A 25,852-nucleotide genomic window follows, 5' to 3' on the forward strand; every position below is an offset into this window, starting at 1 on the left:
CTAGGAAGAAAAATTGGCCTGAGCTGGAAATGCGTGACTGTGACAAGTGTGTGAGCGGGAGAAGACGAAGATGACTGCCAGGCTTCTGGATTAGGTGGTGGGTCCATCACAGCAAAGGTTGAAACAATCAATTATATTAGGGAAATTAGGCAAGGGAGAAGGTTTTGGGTAAATATGGGCACCCATTTTTAGATATGCTGAGACATATCTAAATATGAGGTATTGTGAGACAAGCCAGAAAAGGTACCCACCTGAAGTTCTCGTAGCATGTCAAGACTGGAGATTTGGATTTAGGATATATTAACTCATGGGTGGCAATGAAGATAATGAAGTGGAGCTAAGGGGAAGCCTTAAGTGTATATGGCCTAGAACACATGGGCCCTATGGTGTTGGGTGTTCACGGCATCAGAGAACCATTTATTCCCTCCCTATTCAGACAACTCAGCCAGACGCGGACTCAGCAGCTCAGGGTGAGCTCCTTAGATCAGGTGGACACCAGCGCTAAATCCCAGTCTTTCTAATAGTGTCATTTCTTGAAAAAAGGAGGTTTCCAGTGCTATGTTGTCATCTAGGTGTTCCCTGCCAACTTCTCCACTCTCCTGTAAATGTGCAATGCAATACAAATTTATACAAAGTGACAGGGTCTCTCTCCTGGAGTCCTTTCCATGGTGGTAGCCATGGACTCCATGCAGCCATGTTGAGCCTGCACTGAGCTCTTCGTGGATAAGAACCGAGGCTGTACACACTTTGCTACTCTTATCTCATTGGTTTTTCCTCAGGAACTCTTTTATGCATTTTCAATGCATGACATTGGCGGTGGTGGTGGTGTTGGTGGAAGTGTGTGTGTGTGCACATGTGTGTGTCTGTGCCCTTTTTACATGACATAAATTCTTACTTGATTTTGGGGGATAGGCTTGGCCAATGAATGAAATGGCAAGGTCCTCGCTAATATACCCAGGAACCTCACTGGGAACTAGTTTGAAAGATTAGGAGCATGTAATTCATTCCAGTCGGAAATTACTGCAGGATTTTATGCAAGGGAATGACATGGTTTTCAAATTTCTTTTGGAGTATTGGCATAATCAAAATCTCATCATCAAAACGAAAGCCAGACCCCTCAAGAGTATCTTTGAAAGGAGAATCTCATAGTAGGATAGGGGTCCTGGAACCTAGAGCTCGAATTCTGCCTCTAGAAACCCTTTTTTGTGAGTTTCTTTCTGACTTCTACTGTATTGGCCAAATCATTTTTTCCTCAGACCCTTTCCCTTATATGTTCTCAATATGCCCCTGAGACAAGGTCCAGTCTTCTCACCCATTATTTTCTCACCCATTAGTTACTGAGTGTTATGAACACTCAGTAACTCAAATACAACTTTGTTAAGATTTAGGGTTTGTTTGTTTGTTTTGTTTTGTTTTTGAGGCAGGGTCTCTCTCTCTCACCCAGGCTGGAGTGCAGTGGTGTAATCTTGGCTTACTGCAACCTCTGCCTCCCAGGCTCAAGAGATCCTCCTACCTCAGCCTCCCAAGCAGCTGGGACCACAGGTGCATGCCACAATGCCTGGCTAATTTTTTGTATTTTTTACAGAGACAGGGTTTCACCAGGTTGCCCAGACTGGTCTTGAACTCCTGACCTCAAGCAATCCACCTCAGCCTCCCAAAGTGCTGGGATTATGGGTGTGAGCCACCATGCCTGGCCAAAATTTAGATTTTTTAATGACAATTATTTTATAGCAAATAATTATTGAATGTTCACTTGAAGCAGGGAATTATCTTGAGTACATTACACGCAATCACTTAGCCTTTATAACAACCCCGCAAGGTAAGTCCTGTGATGACTCCCATCTTAAGGGTAATGAAGGAAGGTAGAGAAAGAGTAAATAACTGTGCCAAGATTATTCATCTAATTAGTGGTGGAGTCGGGTTATGAATGAAAACAGTTTGCCTCCCGGTCTCTTGCTCTGTTACTCTGATACACAGCCTTCTAGTAATAAACAGAGTATAACATATATCTAAGGGATTATACAACCTACAGCCTGGCCTCTCAAGTTCACAGATCCCTTTCCACGAAGAGTCCATGACATGTGGGGAGTAATTCCTCCCTTTTTGCTCCTAGACTCGTCCCTTGTTCTGGATATCAGTTCAACACCCGTCACCTACTTTCCACATTCTGGAGTCATGCCCGAGGCATCTGTTCTGTCTGGGAGATTGTCGACAGGAATTATGTTCTTTTTCTGTGTTGAGCCTACCTCCGTGAAGGAGCAGGTCCCAGCTCTGTAATTCCATCCAGAGAGCAAATGCAAAATACTTGCAGGGATTGCCCACCTGTTGGGGGGTCGGGCTGGTAATTCCCTGATTCCTCTAGTAAAACTTTCCACTGTCTTTCTTTTTTTTGGTGGGGGTGAGGGAGGGGGGTTCTTGTAATGTTTTCTTGGCTGAACCATGGTGCCTGTTTCAATCTCCTCTGGATAGTTCATAAGTGCCTAGAGAACAGTGATCTGTCCTCTGTTTCTATTTCATTTAATGCATATTTGCACACGCTGGGCTCATACGAAGTAAGTGTTAGATGAATGAGTGAGGGCATGAGTAAAATTAATGTAGGTCAGTCCTGTTTAGCATCCAGCCTCCTGCCCTCATGTTCCCCTCTCTCAATTTTTTAATCTGTTGAACACTTTTAAAATCAGGTCACATAACTTAGTGGTACCTTAATATATCCTTCCAGAATCTTCTATTAATTAACTTAGTGATTTAACAACACTGGACTTTATTGTCATTTTATAGTGCTTTGCTAATCCTTCATTTTTATTCTCGTTTTATTTCCCTACCCCCTAATCTGAAATAATTTTTTACTATCTTCCATGCAGCACTTTTTTCCCCTCATAATCAATATTAATTTCATTCTAAGATCATATTTTGAGATGGAGCTGTTTGCTTGGTTCAGGTTGGGAGATCAAGAGGCAGTTTGTAGAATCTGTGTTTTCAAAGAAAAATTCTTATTAAGATAATTATCTGCTAGGCTAGCAGGATAATTTCAATCACATTGTTGCAGAACTCACACGCGGATGTGTTTCCGCTTCAAGGTGACTCGGTCACTCTCCGAGAGAGACTGTCACAGCTTGGGAGAAGCTAGCACAGGCAGAAAAGGAAAGGAATCCAACAGGCAGGTGGCGTTCACCCCATTGCCCTGGATTTCTGTACAGTTGGCATGGCCGGGCTTGGTGTAGGGAGCCAAAAGCCCATCTCTCCAAGCTCTGGGAAGCATTTGACACGCTGTATGGAGTGAAGGTTCTAGGAACAAAGCCGTCAGTGGGAAAGGGCCAACGAGAGAAAAAGATGGGAGAGAGCTGGCCGAGAGATATCAAAGGTAATATTCAGGAGAATTGCAGTTTTCTGAAAACACTTCTTTGGATATTTGTGGGAAATTTGTGCTCTAAATTCCAAGTACATTGTGAATGCAAGATACTCCGTTTGTCATAAAAACTTAAAAAGGTTTCAGTAGAATTTTTTAAAGATGAATAATAGGATTAACTTATTCATCACTTAAAAAGCTAAGTTGTTGCTATACAAATGCAGAAGAGAAACAAAATAAAAAATCGTTTCTGTTCTTTCTGGAATCAGCATTTCTGAAAATTCAGGATAAGCCTTTCTTTTCTTGGCTTTATTTATTTATTTTTTGAAGAATCAGGAGAATGTTATCAATTGGGTAATTATGCAAAGGTTTGCACGGGGAAAATGCAGAAAATGAACAAAACTCTCTAAAAAGGAAACACATATAGCATCGTGGCATATTTAAAAAGGAGGCCTTCTGATTTATAAATACATCATGAGAAATGATGAGGCTGGAGGCAGAGCGAGCATTCTGAGGATAGAAATGGACTTTATCTATTTTCTCTGTGTTTACACCAGTCTTTTTCTCTTTTCTTATTCTCTTTTTAAACAGCTAAATGCAAACTGCCCTAGCATCCTTTCTCTCTCTCCCTCTCTTTTCCTTTCTCTCCCTTCTCTTTCTTCCATGTATTTTTCTTTCTCTTTCTTCTCCATTGTTCTTCTCTCCCTTGTTCAGTGTTCTTTCATAATTGCTCTCAGGTATCTCCCAGAATACATACTTATTTTTATTTTTTTTATTTGATTTTGGTTTGTTTTTTAATTTTTATTTTAGATTCAAAGGGTACATGTGCAGGTGCGTCATAAGGGTATACTGCATGGTACTGGGGTTTGGGTTTCTATTGACTCGGTTACCCAGGTAGTGAGCACAGTACCCAGCAGGAAGTTTTTCAGCCCCTGTCCCACTTTCCTTGCTGCATTTGGAGTCACCAGTGTCTTTTGTTCCCATCTTTATGTTTGTGTGTACCCACTGTTAGCTCCCACTTATAAGTGACAACATGCGATACTTGGTTTTCTGTTTCTGCATTAATTCTCTTAGGATAATGGCTTCCAACTGCTTCCACATTGCTGCAAAGACATGATTTCATTCATTTTTATGGCTGCATAGTATTCCATGGTGTATATAGACCACATTTTCTTTATCTAATCAACCTAAAATTACGTTATTTTCTTCAGGCCTTATTTCTCTTTTGGGTGGGCTTACTGGTTTGAATGCTCAGGCTCATAGCAGTAGGTACCCATTTAATATATTTTAATTTGTTTTATTGCTATGAAGGTTCTATTATGATGCATTTTATATTTTTCTTTCCATTATTTAATTTGACCTTCAAAAGCACACTGGGAGGGAGGTAGAAGTATCTCCCCCTGTTTCGTAGCTGGGGAAACTCAAAGATGACTTCACAGCTCAGGCTTCCTTTCCATGTGAGCGGAAGACCTCATAACTGGAGCCATGATTTAACATTTCAAGCTTGTGGCCCTTTCCACCCTTCCAACTCCTGGGGAATTGTGCAGTAATCTCCTAACCTGTCTCCCACTTTTACTTTTGTATTTCTGCAATGTGTTCTCAAAGTAGAAGCCCAAGTGGCCTTTTTAAGATGCGGATCTGGTGTTGCCCTACCTTGGCCTAAAAGCCTTCACATCACTCATGGATAAAGACCAACATATTTAACCCACCTGCAGGCTCCGTATGGCTCCACCCGGGTGCCTGCCTCTCAGACCTGCCCCTTGCTCCCCTTCTTTCTCTGCACTTCAGCACATCACTGTTCTTTCAGCAGCGTGGTCTGCTCTGCCCCCTCCCACCTTGGGCTTTTTGTTCTCTCTGTATGAGATGATCTTTTCTTCCCCTTACTGCCTTCCAGTATTGGCTCAAGCATTGATTCTTTTTCAAAAAATCTCTATCTTCCCCTCCAACACAGGGCAGATCCCTCTCTTCTATGATCTCAGGACACAGTAGAAATTTCACCTTCATTGGATGAAATATTACATACATCGCACACATGTTTGATTAGTATGCATCTCCTCTAATAGACCTTAAGCTCCATGAGGCCAGGGGCTATGTCTTTATTTGTTTGTAATTTTATCTCAATAGATGCATGAAAAGTATTTGTGCCAGTGAGTAAAATTGAGCTCTGCAGGGGCCCAGTAAATATAATTTTCCTATGTGATTCATCATGGGGGGATGTGGCTCCGGGCCTGGTCAATTTAATAATTTCTTTAGAACACAGTGATTGATTAAGTATGAAACACAATGATTAAGTATGAAAAACAATGATTAAGTGTGAAAATTGAAGACAGTTCAAGATAACCTCGAAGATTAAAATGAAAAGGTAGGAGGACATATGTCTCCAAAAGTAGGGTCAAATACTATGGCTTTGGTGACGTCTTTCCCAGTCCACTCGGGTCCAGTTGGGTGTCTCCTGCTCTTTCCCTCAACTGTCTTGTACACTCTGATTATTTAAATGACTATCTCCCCTAGTTGACTCTGACCTTTGCCTCTTAGGGCAAGAATCGTGCCTGTCCACCTCTTCATATGACTTCTAACATGGTGGGCATTTAACTAGTAGTTGTTGAATGAATGAATTTGTACTTATTAAGGAAAGCCAGACCATACCTATAAATCATCAGGAAGAACTGACCCAGGTAATGTTAGGCAAGGGTTGAAAGGATATTAACGGATGGATCACGAGCTAACTGGGAGTCAGTTGCGACGTCCTTTGGTTGTATCTTCCCCCTGTAATACATCTGTTTCACTGAAGGGTGACGAGAAATAGATCTTAAGAATCTTATTGTTCTTATTGTGCTCATCTCAGTTTCATTTTATCTTCACAGAAAACCTGTGGTGTGGTGAAAAAATGGTGGGTTTTGTTGTCATACAAATCTTGGTTCTAATTCTTGTCATTTGTCGGGTCTGTGATTTCAGACAATTCTTGTCACTTTTTGGGTCTGTAACCTCAGGCCATTCTTGTCACCTGTTGGGTCTGTAACCTCAGACAATTGTTGTCACTTGTTGGGTCTGTGACCTCAGACAATTCTTGTCATTTGTTGGGTCTGTGACCTCAGACAATTCACCCGGGCTTCAGATTGCTCACTATGGAATAGAGATAATAATATCTTCTTCTTGAGGTTGTCACCTAGCTTGTGAGACAGGCACACCTTCCATTACCCTGTGAATGTTCTCAGCCTTTCCTTTTCCTACTCCATATAGCCCCAACCACCCCATCAAAGAAAATGTCTTTGTTGGCAGCCAGTACAGCTTTTCTTCCTCCTTCATCCAAATGAGAATTCTGTCTTTGACAGCTGGTTCTGCAGTTTTTGTGATGTAGAAGCCACTGAATGAGTAGAGAGAGACTTGACTAGAAAGGTAGGAGGTAGCAGAGAAAGGAACAAAAGACTAGGGCCTGGTGTCAGGGGCTTCAGGAGGAACCCAAGGACACTGGAAGGAGAGGGTCTAAAGGAGGGCTCCAAGGTAGCTGCGGGGCAGGGGCAAGCTGGAATTGGGAGTCAAGGTGGTTTGATTGTTTGTTTTTGGGAAATTGGATTCCCTTTTATATAGTTCAAGGAGTTAAAATTGCAATCCTCATGACCCTTATTTGTGACTTGCAGACTGTGATCATTTGAATGAATGGACTACTCCAGAATTGGGTAGGGAGATGCCCAGATCTTAGTAGGTGTAAACTACATAAGATAATGTATGCAAAGCCCCTTGGGCATTGCCTGGAACATGGAAGACACTTAATACATTAACCCCATTGTCCCCACACCCAGTGGTCTTACTGACACCATCCTGGGTTAGGTTGATAAATTGATGTGGCAGATGAAGGAAGTCATTGATGCAGAGCACTCCTAAAGCTCCTTTTGCTTCAATTATTTTATTATTTCTAGGGAAAATGGTGTTTAGGGCTTGAATTATTTGGATAATTGGTGAGTGGCCACTTCACTTGCCTTAAAGTGAGAAAGCACTGCAGGACCTGTTGCAAATTTGGCTTCTGTGGGTTGCCTTTCTTTTCTAGGTTGTTGATTGAAAATGGTGAATAAGACTTGATATTCTCAAGCCAGCTGCCAATCATGAGTTAGATCCTCTGGTCCCATTGGCTAGATTTGAGGTGGTGTGCAGGTCAGCCTCTGGGGCTGCAGCTACATGATGCTTCAAACTGCCAGAGCTGGGCTGACCTTTCCAATTGACATTGGCAGGTTCAGGGCTTTGCAGAAGGGGATGCAGCTCTGAATGGCACTTAAAAAAGGAGAAGAAGCAGAACAAGAAGAAGAATAAATCAAAAACAAATAAATAAAACACAAGAAGAGAAAGGAGATTTCAACATCAAAGGCAATAAATGCTACGAAAGATAAAGAGAAGATTCTGACTATTTAGTCCTCGTTGGTGGCTCCCATCGCCTCTCCCTTTTGACATCTTGTCTGCATTCTGGGGAAAACGGAGGAAAACATTCTCACTGATTTTTGTCAAGTGAAAGATGCTTAATATGGTAATCAGTCCCTTCTGAGGAGCATGTGAGTAGAAGCTCAGCCCCAGCAGCAATGATTATACAGTCCCTAATTGTCTCTGGTGTCGGCTCAGACCAAAAAAGATGAAGGCAAGACGGGGGAGCCACCAAAAGAGGGAATTTTAATCATGTACCATGGGGCATTCTGAACTTCTCAAACCATGCGGGTGGGAAAACTGATGATGGGGGAGCTGTACAAATCCTAGTTTTTAACTTGACACTTAATGAAACTGATTTTTGATCTTTGCTTTTGTTTTTAATTTTTATAGCTTGATTCCCCCAGAAGGATTTGGGCACTTGTTTAGGAACCTGTGCTGAATCCTAATCTGCTTGTTTCCTCATGAAGTTCCTCCAGCAAAGTTTTGTTAAAAAGCATGAGGGATGACCTTCAAACAAGAGTGACCCGCTCCTGAAGCTTGGCGGGGCATCTGCCTGCCCAGTGCAGTAACACCAGGTATCCACACTGAGTCCACAGCAGGCGAAAGGAAGGTGTTAATTTGCAGGGCACCAGGCAAAGAGGACCAGGCATCTAACACTTAAATCCTGACCTCTCTGATGGCTTGCAGAAAAGGGTTTTTAAAGGCAGGGGTAAATTTCAGGAAAGCAGAAATTATAGGCAAAAATTGTTCAATCCATACGAGATGTTTCATATTGGTTTTGGCCTAAATGGGTGGGATATCTTGAAGGGGTAGGGGCTTATAGGTCAAAGGTGAATTCAAAGATTTTCTGATTTGCAATTGGTTAAGGAAGAGAAGCTTTGCTTAAAAATTGGGGTCAGCAGAAAAGCATGTGAGCTCTGGCTCATGGTTGTGACTTCCTCAGGCCCTTCAGGAAGAAATTTAGAACAAAGAATGGAGGTCAGGGTTCAGCCGTCAGTTCACCTTTATTTGAGGTCTATGTACCAGTGGATCTGTTTGGTGGAGGTCTGGGTTTCTGAGAAACAATCAGGAACATAGGTTAAGACGGTATCTGTAGCTTCTATAGACAACCAAACATCTCCTGACGCTACCTTCCTTGGCTGTTGTTTTAAGTTACTATTACCTTCTTGCTTATCAAGTTACTCATTTACTTTTTAAGGCAAGCCAGGTGCCTGGAGTTTCCTTTGAAGAAATTCAAGATTTTCCTTTGTGTTCGTGCTGGCTGGTAGGGGGTATAGGACTAGGAGGAGGGTCTCTGCTCCATCTCAGGACTAAGCAGCAGCTGCTGTGGCTCTCTCCTCTAAGCCAATAAAAATAAGCCTTCACCTTCAGATGCATTTGGGAGTCACTCCTGAAAAGTAAAGGTTGCTAAGAAGCCCCAACATGATCTCTCACTATTCATTCACCACCTAGCCATTCAGCCCTTTACCTGGAGGCAAAATAACCTGGTGAAAAGTGTGCGCTCTGGAGCCAAATGACCTGCCCAGTTACCTGCTAGCTATGTGGCCTTGGGAAAGAGAGAGTTACTACGTACTCAGTGGAGTTGTTGTGAGGATGTGCATCTGTGGGGATAAGCAGACACATTGTATTAGAGTCGTCTTCACATTGCTGATAAAGACATATCCAAGACTGGGTAATTTATAAAGAAACAGTGGTTTAATGGACTCACAGTTCCATATGGCTGTGGAGGCCTCACAATCATGGCGGAAGAGAAAAGGCACATCTCAGATGGCTGCAGATGAGAGAATCAGAGCCAGATGATAGGGGATTTCCCATCAGATCTCATGAGACTTACTCACTACCACGAGAACAGTGTGGAGGAAACCGCCCCCATGATTCAATTATCTCCCACCAGATCCCTCCCACAAAACATGGGAATTATGGGAAATATAATTCAAGATGAGATTTGGGTAGGGACACAGCGAAACCATGTCAGACATTAATAGAGAAATGGAAAGAGAGAGCAAACAAGAGGGACCAGCTCAGTGCTGGTCACATAACTGACACTGAGAACAGGTGGTAGTGTCAGCCTGCCTGCAAACACAGTGCCAACTCTGAGCTGGCACTGAGCTAGGTATTGAGGTAGAAAAAAAATATATGCATCCTATGAAGAAACTGGGAATCTAACATTATTTTTAATCTCCTACATATAGACACAACAGACTACACCATGATTTTTGCAAAGGCATCAGCTATGCCTGAGGTGGTTGTATAGCACAAGAAGCCGGCGGCATTTTCAAGCAAAAGGTTTTAAGGAAAATCTCATCTTGTCATTCCTTGAAGGACTGCAGAAGAAGTAGGACTTTGGTGTAATAATGACTCTACATTGTAATTTCTTAAAAGAATTCTTCAGTCTTAATTGAGGAGTGATACATACATTTCAGGCATCTGTAGCAGAGCTTAATGGAAGAAGATATTTTGGGGTGGGAGAGGGAATGGAGACTTTATGAGCGTCCCATAAATCCGTGCTTCTGAAACTGAACCGTGAAGAGACAGCACTCAGGAATCTTGTTAAAATGCAAATTTTATAGTTGGTCTGAGGGGGGGCTTAAGAGCCAGAATTTCTAAAGTCCCCGGGTGCTGCCGGTGCCGCTGGTCCTGGGACCGCACTTTGAGCAACAAGGTAATAAACAGAGCTTTTCGGTAGCTGTGTCTACCCCTGCAGTGAGGGAGCATTGCCCCTCTGTCAGCAGAAAGGAGGGTGTGATTCATGAAACTTCCTTCTTGGACTACTTTTTCTATCCCATTGGCCCTGCTTCAGCTAAAAACCTCACTTGACTCATCAGGTAAACTCTCTCCAACCTCCTAGAAACACATCTCCCAGAGAGACAACTGAACAATGACTCCTTAGGGGCTTCTATTTGGAGCTCAGCAGGTGAGAGATTGCACAACTTCCTTGGATTGCACCAGCAAGAATTCTATCTCTGCTGGCTGCGGCTCTTCCCGTGTTTGGACAACAATGATTAAAGGCCCATGCGTTTCCGGTGAAGTGTTGATGATTGGCTGGCAGGCTTGAAAACAGCCACTTTTCCAGAGGTTGGTAAGCATCGGGGAAATGCTTTTCATGCTGAGCAGGACTATGTAAATTGCCCAGCATCTGGAACAAATTGTTGTATGGGTACCTGGGCTGTGGAGGATCAGGTGAGAAAAGGCTGCTATTCTTTGAAAAAATAAAAATAAACAGCATTCTGACTCGCAGGCGAGGGAAGGGCAGCCGCAGGATCCTGGGATGCTGTGGGGCTTCCCTGTTCAGTGGTGGGGAGCAGCATTCCCCTAGTAGTGTTGGGAGGAGAAGCCCCCTTGCTAGAAACCCAGAAAGCAGAGTTTTGCAGGGAAAATGGAAAAATGTTCACTCTGAAGAGGGAAGTGGGGCTCACTATGGACTGCAGAGCATGGGAATCACACTGTGGCTCCAAGTCCCAGACAGTAGTCACGATTTCATTTCATTATTTATTTATTTTTTAGAGACAGGTTCTCGCTCTGTTGCCCAGGCTTGAGTGCAGTGGCACCATCATAGCTTACTACAGCCTCGAATTCCCCAGGCTCAAGCGATCCTCCCACCCCAGCTTCCCACGCACTCTCAGCTATTTGCTGACAGGGTCTGGCTCTGTTGCTCAGGCTGCTCGCAAACTGCTGGGTTCAAGCAATCCTTCCACCTCGGCCTCCTAGGGTACTGGATTCCAAGCGTGAGCCACCATGCTGAGCTCCAGACACTGGTGACAATAACTAAAGGCTGTCCCCTGCCAAGAGCATTGAAGTGCCGGGGGCTGTGCCTGGTTCTTACTCGCATTACTCCATTCATCCTCAGAGCAATTATTTGAAGTAAGTTAGATGCTTTTCTAGCCCCATTTTACTGGTGAAGAAATTGAGGCCTAGAGAGGTGAAGTGAATTGCCCAAGAACACACAGCTGGTAAGTGGAGCCCATGATAACTGAAGAGACTCGGCAGTATCCCGGGAATGCAAGTGTTTGCAGATTGGGAAGCCACAGGAACGGGCGCCGGAAGCCACAGGGATGGGGTGAGCAGGTCTCCTCTTCTTTGGCAGACCTTCCTCCTGGCAACATCAGCCTGCCCCTCTCTGGGCACTGAGGGGACTTCTGCTGCCCTGTGTGTGGGTGCTTTCCTCCCCACCCTAGAGCCTCTTCCACCCCACCAAGTATTGGTTCCTATCGCCAGTTCTTTCCCCTTCAGAATAGCTCCCCACCTTTAGCCATCAGAAGCTGCATGTCCCCCTTTCGTTGCCTCTTGTCTGTGACAAGAGTGATAGGGAGAAAGGCTGATAAAACCAGTCCACGCTGCTGCACTGCTGAGTGTGAACTGGCTCCAGCAACCTGACGGCACCCCTCTTCCCTGGCAAGAGGGCACTTAGCAAACATGACGCAGGCAATACAAGAATCAGCAAAGCCCTAGTTCCTGAGTTAGTGACACACAGCTCCTGCTCCTGCTCCTACCCAGGCCAACAAGCTGGTGCACATCATGCTCTTCGCCCAGCAGCAATAAAGATTCATGCTCTCCGTGCTTCACGCCACTCATCAATCCGTCCTTTGACTTGCTTTTGGTCGGCTGCTTCTCCTGATGTTCTCAACTCTCCAGAATTTTGCTCTGATATATCATCTCTTCCCATTTCTTTAACAATTTATTTCCTTTGATTTCTTCTCTTCTGCCCAGAATTTTACGTTCTTCCCATGGTAGGTGGGGAAAAAATGTCCCCCTAAAGATGTATTCGTGTCCTGATCCCTGGGACTTGTGAATATTGCCTTACAAGGCAGAGGAGTGAATATCATCTTCGTTGGCAAAAGATGTGATTCAGTTACATTTGTCAGAAGGAGGAACGTGTCCTGTATCATCAGGGTGGTCCTAAATCCAATCATAAGTGACCTTATGGAGAGAAGCAGAGGGAGTTTTGAGACTGGCATGCTGAGAAAGTGAAGATAGGGACTGGCATTGGAGTGATGCAGCCACAAGTCGCAGAGTGCCCACAGCCACCAGAAGCTGGAGGAGGCAAGGAACAGACTTTCTTCTGGAAGCTACAGAGGGCATATGGCCTGCCAACATCTTGATTTTGGGCTTATGACTTCTAGAACCTTGGAAGAAGGAATTTCTGTTGTTTGATGATGCCGGTTTTTGGCAGTTTGTTATGGCAGCCTTAGCGGGTGAATACAGCTCCTCCTCGAGCCGCGGCTCTCTCCTGCTGCGGCTGCATTTCTTTCATACCCGTATCATCTCTCTGCCCTGAAATTTGGTTTCAACTGCCCTGATAAGGCCAGCTGCAGCCTCTTAACTGTCTAATGTCTAGGCCAGGCCTGTGGCATTCCATGCAGCTTCCTTCCTCTCTGATGTTACTTCTAATTTTGCCCATCTTTTCTGTGTAACTGTTCCTTTCTTGTGGACTTCCATTTCTCTGTCAATCTTTGAAGCACTGGCTGTCATCTGGATTCCCCTTGTTGACCCACTGTCCTCTACGTCCACTTTGCCTACTCGTAAGATTTAGCTAGAAGGCCCATTGATGTGGTTCAGATGTTCATCCCTTCCAAATGTCATGTTAAAATGTGATCTCGAGGGTTGGAGTTGGGGCCTGGTGGGAGGTGTTTGGGTCACAGACATGGAGCTCTCCTGAACAGCTTGCTGCCATCCTTGCAGTGATAAGTGGGTTATCACTCTTAGTTCCCAGGAGACCTGATTGTTAAAAAGAGCCTGGCACCATCCTCCCTTCTCTCTCTCACTCCCTGTCTCGCCATGCAACATGCTGGCTCCCCTTCCCCTTCTGCCATGACTGGGAACTGCCTGAGGTCCTCGCCAGAAGGAGATGCTGGCACCATACTTCTTGTACAGCCTGCAGAACCTTGAGCCAATTAAACCACTTTTCTTGATAAATTATTCAGCTTCAGGTATTGCTTTATAGCAATGCAAATAGACAAGTGCACTAAGACCCATGGTCATTGGTGAGGGCTGTGCTCAATCTCTCCTCCTTCTCTTCTGTTCTCAACTCCCACAACCTAAGCTGACTCCACCTCTTTTGGTTTTGTTAGAATCAAAAGTAGCAATCATCCACAGCCACTAAACCAAGAAGCACATTAAATATATCAGTAGAGGCCACTGACACAGCGGGGCTCCTGTGCAGGCCTTTAATCAAGGCCCTCATTGGCTGCTGTCCTGGCTTTCCAAACATTCTTTGTCTTACACTGTGGGGACACAGCCAGAGCCGGGACCAGAAAAGGGTTCTTTGCCCCTGGGGGTCATATAAGCCTCACTCAGACTTTCTGCCAGGTTATTCCAGTGCTTATGCAATGGCTCCTGAAAAAATGCAGGCCACTCCTTCAGCAGGAGACCAGCCCCCTGGCCACTGGCTCGCCTGAGCACAACATGCCCTCACTATTCACGCTGCCTGTTGCTAACAAGTAAGAAAGGAGCAGCAACATGCTGTGAGTGGAGCCAGTAAGGGGTGAGCCTGGGACTGGCGGCTTCGTAACTCAGTAACAGGTGGAAGGAATGGCACAGCTGCAACCAGAGCCCGGGAAGTGCTGTTATCTATAACAGGCTAGGCCCGGCCTTTATATTTTTAGTCACCTTCTATCAACTCTTAAAGCTGGGAATCAGAATCATTTCTCTGATTATACTTACTTAGGCCAAAAACAGGATGTAGGTATTTTCAGCATTCAGACAGCCTTCCCGGACTAGGACGAGCTATCAGCTATAATCACGTGCGCAACTGGCAGATCTTTACTTCCAGCCTAGGCAACTCCTCTGAACTCCAGCCTAAAGTCGTTCCTGCCTTGATACCCTGCATACTCCTCAGGCTCAGGTTGCAAACTAAATGAATTCTGTTTCTTCCCCTCTATTTAAAATGTTTTCCTAAATTACTTACCTTATTAGTCAGCAACCCCCTCCACTAGTGGCTGATGCTGGACCCTAGGGAACCGCTCTTGACTCCTCCCTCTCTCCTTACCCCTATTCTAGCATTCCGGGGTCCTTTCTGCAGACTTCTTAAATCTTGCCCCTGCCCTTCAGTGCTGCAGCTCCCTTAGCCATATGCCTCGGTCAAGTTCTCCATCTCCCTATAACTCACTTTCTCTTCTATAAAATAGAAATCTTCACAGTGGCTTCCTGGTAGAGTTACTGTAAACATTAAATATGTAAAACTTTTAAGAGCTTTGAATGGTGTCTGGCACGTAACAAACACTCCATAAATATTAGTGGTATTATATTAAGTCTTTATCATCTTCTATATATTAAACTACTGGGTTATTGACAGTGGATTGGGCCTTCTGCCTTATTTTGTCCTGTTCGAATCTATTCTTTCCAGAGCTATCAGAGTGATTGATGATTTAACACACAAATCTAATCATATCATCCCTTTTAAAAACCTGTTCAATGGTTTCCCCATTACTTACAGCATAAGAGAGTTTCCTAACAAGGTAAATGAACCCCTCCGTGACATGACTACTGCTTGACTCCTCAGCTTCAACCCAGCATTTTCTGGCACATTTTATGTTCCATCTGCACTAAACCATGTGAAAAGTCACTTAACCGTGGGGGAGCAGGTAGGTGCCTGTGCTCACAAGCTCTTTTTCTGATGTGCCCCACCCCACCTTCACCCCACACCTTTCTTCCAGTGGCTAACCCTTGTCAGTTTGGGACTTAGTTCATGTGCCCCTTGTACCCTTTCTCACCATCTTTAGATACGGGGCCAAGTGCCCCTAACTTACAGCCCTGAGCATACTGACATAGAATATAACCAGCTGCATAGGGAATTATGTTTATCTCCTCTACATCTTTTTCTGCTTTGGATCCCAGTGTGTGGCATGGGACATAGTGAATGTTTCCAAAATGCTTGCTCTGCTTAATTGTCTCCTCTGTCTAGGATTAGCCAAAATTCCAGAGTGGGTTCATAGAAGCCACAGCTTTGCGCTTTGATGAACGGGAAAGCCAGAGAGCAGGCCTGCCATGCCCCACCACGCATTCTGAGCACTGTGCAACTCCGGGGCTTTCCACACAGGTCGATAGTGTGTTTGGCAGCTCCTGGAACTCGGTGGTACAGTGTCCCTCCTGGAGAGGCCACGGCAATGTGAACACTGTCATTAGGAAGCAATTGCTCTGAACACCATTAACACAAAACATTTATGGTCAGTTCAGGCAAAAGCGTCCAGGTGGTAAAATGCTGGGACCAGAGGGCAGAAGACTGAAACATTGGAAGGAGACAGGGCTTGGGGACTAGAGCGTCTGTGGAGGTGGCCTCCAGAGGCACAACTGCAAGGGATGGGCACAGGTCCACAAGGGTCCTCACTCTGGGTAGATGGTAGGGGATGCAGGGACTTCATCTGGGTTGCTTGCTTCTGCCCCTGGGCAGTCATAAGGGATAAGCCTTCCAGTCCAAGAAAGAACAGGAAATTGAGCAGTGCTGGGCAGCAGTGACTCTCTGTGGCTCTCTGGGGTGTAGAGGGCTGGACTCAAGTCCTGCCAAGAAGGATGGCCCACCAGAACCAAGGAGGGCTGATGTGGGCACCTCTTGATCATGTGAACACTGTGGGGCCACAGTGAGGTGAGGGAGGCATTGTCACAGTGGCCATGGGAGCCCAGCCATGCTCAGGTGCTTTCTCCCAGGAGGGGGTGGAAGCTAGAAGCCATCCTCAGGCAGCTGGGTCTGGGCACTGGGATGCTGGCTGGGGAAGGCAGCTCATTCTGCACCTCACACCCTCAGTGAGAGGATGCAGTGTCATTTTAGAAGGATTTTCCAGGGAAAACAAGACCCCTTCGACATGGAATGTACACATGGATCACGAGAGGTGTCCTTGTTTCAGAAATATTCAAATGAGTAGTTCAGGAAGTGGGGCAAGGCGAATCCCTCAGGCAGGCACTTAGGGGAAGGCAGAGGTGGCAGCCCTCAGCTAGCTGTGCATGCCCAGGACTGCAGAGGATCCTGGTGGGAAGGCAGAGAACACCATCCCTACAGAGACCCTCACCCCTCCCTGCTCGGCTCATGTTCTGAAGCATTGACTTGTCAGGCTGCTGCAAGGCCCCAGAGTGGCTCTGCTCTCCTCCACCTTCCAAGCAGGGCTGGGCCGGGACTCTCCCTTTGCTTCTACGTTTTCCAGGATTTCCCAAGAAGGTCCTATACTCCTCAGTTTCCTCTCCAAGGGCTTTGTGCCACTATCTGTCACTGACACACTTCCTGGTATCCAAGGAGCTGTCGAGCAGCGGAACAGCTGCCTGTCCCTTTTTTGGGCTCTTTTTGTGCTGGGTCTTCGTCCTGTCCTGGTTTGCTACCCCAGATGACGGATATTCCAGGAGAGCTCTCTTTGCCTCCCGCACATTGGCAGAGAAGCAATTTATCACTGCATTTTAAAAAATCCTCATTAAGGCAAATTAAGGCAGCAAAGCTGACAACAGAGGGTTTTTGAAAAAAATAGTGTTCATGAAATATTTATTAAAACAGCCATTGTAATAAATATTTGAAAACCAGTTATTAACGTTAAATCATATCAGTGTCAAGCATACGTTACACGCCGTCTGTTCTGCTAATTGAGTGTCAGGGTCAGATGCTCTGTCTCCTGGCAGGTCAGCAGGAGCAGCACGCCTGTGAGCCGTGATAACTTCCCAAAGTCTCCACCGAACACCGCTCCAGAACCAAGATCAACCCAGCAATGGGGAAGCTCTGGGAACGTGGGGTCTTCTCCCAGCTTCCTGCCCACCTGTGTAGACTGACAGGAGAGGGGCTTGGGATAAAAAAACCAGCACCAGGAGGGGAGTTAAAGAATCCCTTAAGACAGACAGTTGTCTCTCCGTCTTGACGGTTTCTTTGGAGATGGGAGTAGTAGAGTTATAGAATGACTGAATTTGACTGATTTCTAGGAAACACTAGAGTTACTGTGGAATAAGCCCTTATACCCAGCCCAGTATGATTTAAAACTGCACCACACCTGGTTTTGCTTCTATTTGTTTTGCTTTTCCTTCTCCATAAACACAACATGTCCATTTGTGACTCCAGCCTGTCATGATACCTGTAAATCCTATAATGCACACAGGGCATTTATAAAGACACTACGGGCACCCTGACCTTTCAGCCTCAGCTCCGGCTTCCCCCTCAGCCCGTCCCGCGTGAACTCCCGGCGTTTTTGGCCACTATCCTGCCACGTGTTTGCTCATTTCCACTTTTACCTCCTGGATTGTGTTTATTGGTTTTCTTTAGCACAAATAAATTATAAAGACTGAAGCACAAACAATCTACAAACCAAGGACAGACATAGTCATTTTAACCCTCCCTTTGAGGCTCATCAGTATCAGTGTCAACTTCCTTAGCTGTCTACCTGCTTCTGAACTGAGCACTGTCCAATGTGTTCATTCCAGCAGAGCTGCTGACTTTTCTTCTGTTCCTGATGCTCTCTGAGCTCCTCCTTCCAGCCGTGGGGCTGTTGAATATGCCGTTCCTTGGCCTGGCTTGCTGTCCCCTCAACCTTAGCCGTCAGCTCGCTTCTCTCTCTCCAGTCACAGCACAGGTGCCACTTTGGACTTCCATGGTTCCATGTGCCTCATATAGACCTCATCACAACTGTCATTTGATACTCATCTGTGGGACTATCAGACCAATGTCTGTTAGTCCAACCAACTGGAAGATTCGTGAGAGACAGGATCCATGTAATTTATCCCCTCTTGAAGCCTAGCGTTTAGCACAGAGCCTGACACATAGCAAGGGCAAATAAATGTGTGTTTAGTGAATAAATTAATGAGTGAATAAATAGGTGGATCCTCTCACAACTATTAATATGTTCCCTCTGGATATTTTGTGTAAGTTCCTACATTATGAAATTATATAAATATGCACACAAATGTGAGTGTGTGTGCATATATATATAATTTGTAAACCACTATATGTAATATCATGTATTTACTACATAAAACCAAACAATATCCACATATTCCTGTGTTATTATTTCCACTAAGGCAGGACTCTGAGGCTCAGAAAGCTTAGGTAATTTGTTTAGGGTCATACAGCTCATAAAGAGTAGATCCTAGGCTTCTGATTTTATGCTTTCTCTACTACATTTTGTAGCTTCTTCTAAAGTTAGATGACTTGTGAAAGGCTCAAGTGCATACGTCATGGTGACTATATGGATATGAAAAGTGAATTTTCTCTGGATTGTCCATTCCTCCCTTGCTCATTTCTTATGACTTCCACCCAAGATTCCTGACAACTGGGTCTAACGTAAGTTCGTTGTATCTATAAAAACATGGATTACAGGCAATGGTAGAAATTGCAGCTGAAGGCCGGGCGCGGTGGCTCACGCCTGTAATCCCAGCACTTTGGGAGGCCGAGGCGGGCGGATCACAAGGTCAGGAGATCGAGACCACGGTGAAACCCCATCTCTACTAAAAATACAAAAAATTAGCCGGGCGCGGTTGTGGGCGCCTGTAGTCCCAGCTACTCGGGAGGCTGAGGCAGGAGAATGGCGTGAACCCGGGAGGCAGAGCTTGCAGTGAGCCGAGATCGCGCCACTGCACTCCAGCCTGGGTGTCAGAGCGAGACTCCGTCTCAAAAAAAAAAAAAAAGAAATTGCAGCTGAAAAGTGGAACATCGGTGTGCTTTGTGCTTTATACAGCAGAGTCCTGAGAAAGCTAGGAGCAGGGATCTTACTTAAGTGGATTCAAGTTTCTTAGTTCTTAACAGTTCCAAAGCCTGCGAAGATGCTGTTGCAATGTACCAGTAAACATAATAATAATAAAGCTGTTCAAACCTGATGAGGGGCAAAGCCAATGATTATTTTTCAATATAATATAAACTGAATGATTCGCCAGCGGGGCAAGATAATTATCCCATGAGCTTTCCTGAAAGAACAGAATAAATGTGCATTCTACAAACCACAGTCTCAGATGAAGCAAAGCAAGAAAATAAGTCTTAATGTTAGGATAATAACAGATACAGTAAAATCAATATTGATTATTTGGAGAAAAAGGGCAGTAAACATGTTAAGTTCTCACGCTAAAATTATACTAAAAAGCTAGAGTTTGAACACAGAGCATGGCTCTGGAATGCATATAAAGCATTTTCCAAGCACCAGTACAGATATTTTATTTCTAGTGTCAACACGCTCTGCTTTATGGGAGGATATGGCTGCGTGTTCAGAGGCCTCAGAAGCAGAAGGTGGTGCGAGTCCCAACGGTTTCGATTAATTGGGATCTCGTGGGGTCTGTAAATCTCTTACCTTTGTTTTTGGCCCTGTCGTATTTCTTCGTGGCCGTGGGGACAAGGATGGAGATATATGTGTCCTTCACGTTGATATAAGTGAGAAGAAGAAACAAAGAGCAGAAACTGCCAGAAAAATGTAAACTCAGCTCCTCTGTAACACGATGTATGATGCTAGGCAGGTCACTCACTTGTCTTGCTGCTTCTGTGACGTGAAGGTATCTTTGCAGCTAGGATAAAGAACCATTTATCCATGAAGTCTCTGCAACCCACAGAGAAAGGAAACTGAAGACCAAGCAGAAGTAAAATGCAAGATAATTTAGTTTATTTTGAAACAAAAAGCGTCCTGAAGCTCATTAAGCATACCCGTTTTAACAGTGAGAAAGCATAGTCCAGTTCAGTGAGACTGCACCGTGTGCTCTAAGATGTACATGTATGTATAGACGCAGCGCGCCTTTCCAGTGCTGTTGAGATGAGGGGAGCAGGAGGGTGTCAGGGGAGGAAAGGTGACAGAGAGCGCACTTGCAGGACGAGGACAGAATGGAGCCCGGAGAGAGAGAGACGTGGTTGCATAGGGCACGATGCCGATGACAGAAACATGCTGGGATGTATGAGTCTTGCCCCTGCCTCTGACTGTTTTGTTTGTTTTCATTATTATTATTTTAGTTTAGCTTAGTTTTATGTGACGGTATTAATTGTATATGTTTATGGTGTACAATGTGATGTTTTGATAGATATATGCATGGTGGAATGATTCAGTCAAGCTAATTAATATATTCATCACCTCACCTACTTTTTTTTGTGGTGAGAATATTGAAAATCTATTTTAGCAATTTTGAAATGTACAAGATGTTGTTATTATTATTTTGAGACGGAGTCTCACTCTGTCACCCAGGCTGGAGTGCAGTGGCGCGATCTTGGCTCAATGCAACCTTCGTCTTCTCCTGTGTTCAGGCGATTTTCCTGCCTTAGTGTCTCAAGCAGCTGGGACTACAGGTGCTCGCCACCACGTCCAGCTAATTTTTTTCTGTGTTTTTAGTAGAGATGGGGTTTCACTATGTTGGCCAGGCTGGTCTCAAACTCTTGACCTCATGATCTGCCTGCCTCGGCTTCCCAAAGTACTGGGATTACAGGCATGAGCCACTGCACCCGGTCGACATTATTATTAATATAGTTACTATGCTCTGCAATATATCACTAATACTCATTTGTCCCATGTAATGGAAACTTTTCACTCTTTGACCTACAGCCCCTGGTAAGTACCATTCTACTCTCTGCTTTTATAAGTTTGGCTTGTTTAAATTCCACATGTATGTGAGATCGTGTGGTATTTGTCTTTCTTTGCCTGACTTACTTCACTTAGCACGATGTCCTCCAGATTCCTCTATGCTGTTCCAAATGGCAGGGTCTCCTTCTATCTGCAGCTGCACAGTCTTATTGTGTATAAATATCAACTATTACTCAGTCGCTCTTGGCCCCGGTCCTCTTTTCTAAAATGAGGAAGAAATGGAGAGATGACGCCTCAACACCAATGCCCCAAAGTCTGCTGTGTTCTGGAATCCCAACACGTTCCTCACCTGGGCTCTATACCTTGGTGATGCTTCCTATTATCACATCAAATCCACCTCAAACCTTGTTTATTCAGCTTTAATCCAGATAATATATGCATATTGTAATAAATCAAGCATTATAAACAGCCCCTGGTCCCACCCCTCTTCCCTCTATTGCCAGTCATGTTCTGTCCTTTTAGAGTGGTGATTCTCTCTTGGTTGCACTTTCCATTCACCAGGGACCTTTCAAAAAACCTCAGCACTCCAACCTCATCCCAGTGGAATTAAATCAGAATCTCAGGGGTGGGACACAGAGAGCAGTATTTTTTAAGGCCCCCAGATCATTGTGTTGTGTAGCCAGTGTTGAAACCATGTCCTAATCTAGGGCCTCATCATAGAACCTAGGAAGTATGCTTAAAACTTTCTCTTCATTTACCAATTGTAGTCAATCTTAATTTAATTTTTACATAAATGATGAGAATTTAGGTTATCAATGCTCCTCCTACACACACACTATACATATATATATATGTTTATTTTATATATACGTATATATGTATCCTCCTCAATATTTGAAATTTTTATTGTTGCTTTTTAAAAGATTACCCTATTTGGTGACACTAAATATATATACTTAAAAATACATTTAAGTCCTTATTTTTACAACATCAACTTTTGATGGTATCATTTGATTATTCTCTGGTGGACATGAGGGTATTAATGTCTGTAAATTTTTATTCTTTATTTTCTTCCCCTACTATATCACACTCTTTCTCTCACTTTGGTAAGGCTGATAAATCATTCACATGCTGCACTGCAGCCACTAACAAGGCTTCTGTTCTTTGTGCACATATTTTCTTTAAAAGTTGAAAATTAATATACAGCATTTACATTATTCTGACCATGAAATATATTATTCAATCTCTGGCCAATGTGAGGGCTGGGATTACATTTCCTTCTCTATGGGAGGTCCCTCTAGGAGACTATTCCTAGATTCTAAGTCAAATAGATTATTTTCTTACACCCCATCATTTCCTTAACATCATGCCTAGTTTACACTGTTTCCTATTTAGAACATGCATTTTCATACTTTTTTGTGAGAAATTAATATCTTTTTATGGTTGTGCCATTGTCTTTATCATGCCCTCGGTTATTTTTCAAACTCTCAATGAGACCCTTTGTCCTCATGAGTCCCCCATTTGTGCTGTCCACTCCTGTCCTGGAGCGCCATCCTTCTCCCCACATCTCTATGGATCACCTTTAGGCTCCATACACAGCACTCATGATGAATGGCCTCTGCTGCTCTCTTAAGTGGGATTTTCTGTTTTTTGGATCAAGTTTTTCTGTTCTGGGATCATCCCTATGATGGAGTCCATTCTCAAACAATTTCCCAAGAAAAGGCGCTTGAGAAGTCACGTTTTTTATCCTTACATTCTAAAAGCAATTTTATTCTACTTGTTGATAGTAGAATATCATCTGAGTAGCAATTATCTAGACTTAGTTGATGGTCTAGATGAGCATAGAATTCTGGATTAAAATTATATTCCTCCTGAACATTGAAAGCACCCCTTCATTGTTTTCCTGAATCCAGGTTGCTAACCGGGAATCAGATGGGATGCATGTTTGATTCTCATTCTTTGCAGGTAACTTTTTTTTTATTTTTGGTCCATCTGGAAGCTTTTCTGTTTGTCTGTGACATTATGTTTAGATGCAGTTATTTTTCTTTGGAGTATGCTGGACACTCTAGGAGCTCATTTAATCTAAAGTCTCATGTCTTTGATCTGTAGAAACTCTCATTTCTTGTTTCATTGACATTCCTTTCCTTCCATTTGTTTGTTCTCTCTTTCTATGTAGGATGTGCATTAGTTGGATGTTACATCTCTTGAATTGCTCCTCTGTAGCTTAGTTATCCTCATAATTTCTTTTCTTTGACTCTCTGCTTTGTATTCTAGGAGCTTTTCTTAATATTGTTTTCCACTCACAGCACTTTAAATTGTCAGTTGCATTTTTAATATTTATGAGCTCATTCTTACGCTCCCATGTTCCCTTTCCATCGTGGAGGAAGTGTCTCTGTCAGTCTCTCTGAGATGGTGAGATGATGATGATGACGGTGAAAGTTCTGTTCTTAAATCATGTCTTTTTCTTCCATAGTCCTTTGGTTTTGTCATTTTCCTGCTTCTAGTTCTCCTTATATACAAACACTCCTTGTTTAGTTGTTAACACTGATGAAAGAATAATTGGGAACTTTGCTCTAAATGGCATGGAGGAGAGCCAGAAGAAAAGTACCAACATGCTTAACTAAAAACTCTAACTTTCCACATTTTGTTCAGTTTCCTTAGGAAACTTTTTTCCTCCTTTTTTCTCAGTTTCACTTTTCATTCCTCTATGCCTGCTCACTCCCAGCCCAGACCTTTGTAGAGTTCTGTGGAGCGGTCTAGACCCCACTTCACCTGCTGGCCCCTTGTAGGTGATGGCGGTTTGTACTAGCCTCATTAGACAGCCTGCTTTCTGTCTCCAAGAAATGTATTAAAACTTCTTATTTCTTAGTGATGCCCCCATGTCCCAGCCCTCTTTACTTAGCTTACATACTAGTTTATTTCTTTTTACACTTCTATGCTTTTGTTTCAATTGTTCTTTAGACGGGACTGGAGGTAAATGGGTATGTGCCTAGCCCACCATTTTAATCTTAGCAGAGTACTTTAATTTGTCAAATTATTGCTAAATAAAAGTTCTTCAATCCTCGTATAACCATAATTTTTCTGAATTTCTATTCTGGGTAGGACAGCTCTCGGCAAAAGAAAAGTATTTTTTGGGCTCAATTGTCAGAAATCCAAGCAATATTAACCAAAGCCAAATGAAACCTAGTCAAGGATTGTAGGATCACCTCTTGTATGATGGGCACACACTGATCATAAAACCACAGTTCCAGAGAATTTTAGAATCAGGTGGAACCTTTTGGGTTATCTGGTAAGAGCTTCTCATTTTAAGAATGAGGAAGCCCCAGCTCAGGGACACTCACTGACCTGCCTGAATCATGCAGCAATGAAGCCAAATCTTCAAATTCTCATTCCAGGGTTGTTTCCACTATACCAGTCTTAATTTTAATTAAATTGCTATTGATTAAAATATAGTCCCAGTCCTTTAACTGGTGGTTAAAAGGCCGTATTTGAATGGGCACAGCTCAAGAAAGACTCATGCGATCACATAAGAACACCATAATTTTCTAACAGCAACTTTAAAATAAAATTCAAACTTTTTAGTATTTTTCTGTGGGGATCACATGGTAGACGCAAGATGTAGACATACTAACTTTTCCCTCTGGTTTCAATATGGCATTTTAGGGGGTCTAGACCTGCAGAATCATGGCCTTCAATGGCCCCACCAGAGCAAAGCAGTGTGATCCAGAGACCCTGGCTGCTGTCAACGGGGAGCAAGTGCCTTGAAGGTGGCCCAAGGAGGGCACATCCAGTAGCCAGTGGCTCCTACTGCCATGTCGCACAAGAGACCCATGGTCCCAGGTTTCTCAAGAGATTTCTCTAAAGGAAAGTGAATAGTTCATGTTATTTACAAAGCAAATCATCAGAGTTAGCTGGAGACCACATTTTTTTGTTGTTCAAAAAAAGAGAAAGAAAGAAAGGATAATGAAGCCAAGCTCAGGCCTGGTTCACATAAAAGCTGATGTAAAACAGATTTACAGCAGTGCACTGCGTGCTTTTATGTGAGACTGAGCTCAGAGGGGGCACATCCATCTCTGAGGAAGCCAAAGTGAGCGAGATTTAAAAGGCGGCCTTTCTTTGTTCCATAATAGGTTGGACACTTCAGAGTAAAAAGAATCAAAAGGTGTTAAGGATGATATTTATAACAGCAACATGGCACACCTATTTTGGTAATAGGCTTTAAGTACTTAAGACATAGAATCATCTTATATTTCACGGGCTAGGCTGTGTCTCTTCCTTTGTAAATTTGTCACATAGGAATGATGTCAACACAGCTTGCAAATAAATGGTTGTCAAACCAGAAGGTTGATGTCCAGGGCCTTAGCTTTACTGTTCTGAAGGTCTTACATTCCCAGGATGATTCAGGAAGCATGTAAATGGATTGTTTCACAGGACGGAGGAGCTTACCTACATTATATGAAAACCCTGGTTAATAATTACGAAGTTTAGCCTTCTAGAAGTTAAGTCTGTATATCATGAACTATTCAGAAATTTGATCCATCCAAAAAGGTCCCCTCTGACCTCGGTTTTTTCTTAAGCCTGCAGACAGAGTTAGAAACATCTGCAATCATTTCTGCAGGGTGGTCTTTGCTTTTTAGGTGCAGTTAGA

At 43.8% G+C, this 25,852-nt stretch overlaps 1 protein-coding gene across 1 annotated transcript in view; it reads left to right on the forward strand.

The window, feature by feature from the left end:
- Positions 1 to 5,550: 5,550 nt before the first annotated feature.
- Positions 5,551 to 25,852, forward strand: part of NTM (neurotrimin) — a 1,177,876-nt gene continuing 1,157,574 nt past the window's right edge. The window contains exon 1 of the mRNA XM_050755983.1: positions 5,551 to 5,562. The gene's annotated coding sequence lies outside the window, so the exon portion shown is untranslated. The remainder of the gene's footprint in view (positions 5,563 to 25,852) is intronic.

The sequence above is a fragment of the Macaca thibetana genome, chromosome 14, assembly GCF_024542745.1.
Source record: "Macaca thibetana thibetana isolate TM-01 chromosome 14, ASM2454274v1, whole genome shotgun sequence".
In the NCBI taxonomy this organism is placed as follows: Eukaryota; Metazoa; Chordata; class Mammalia; order Primates; family Cercopithecidae; genus Macaca; species Macaca thibetana.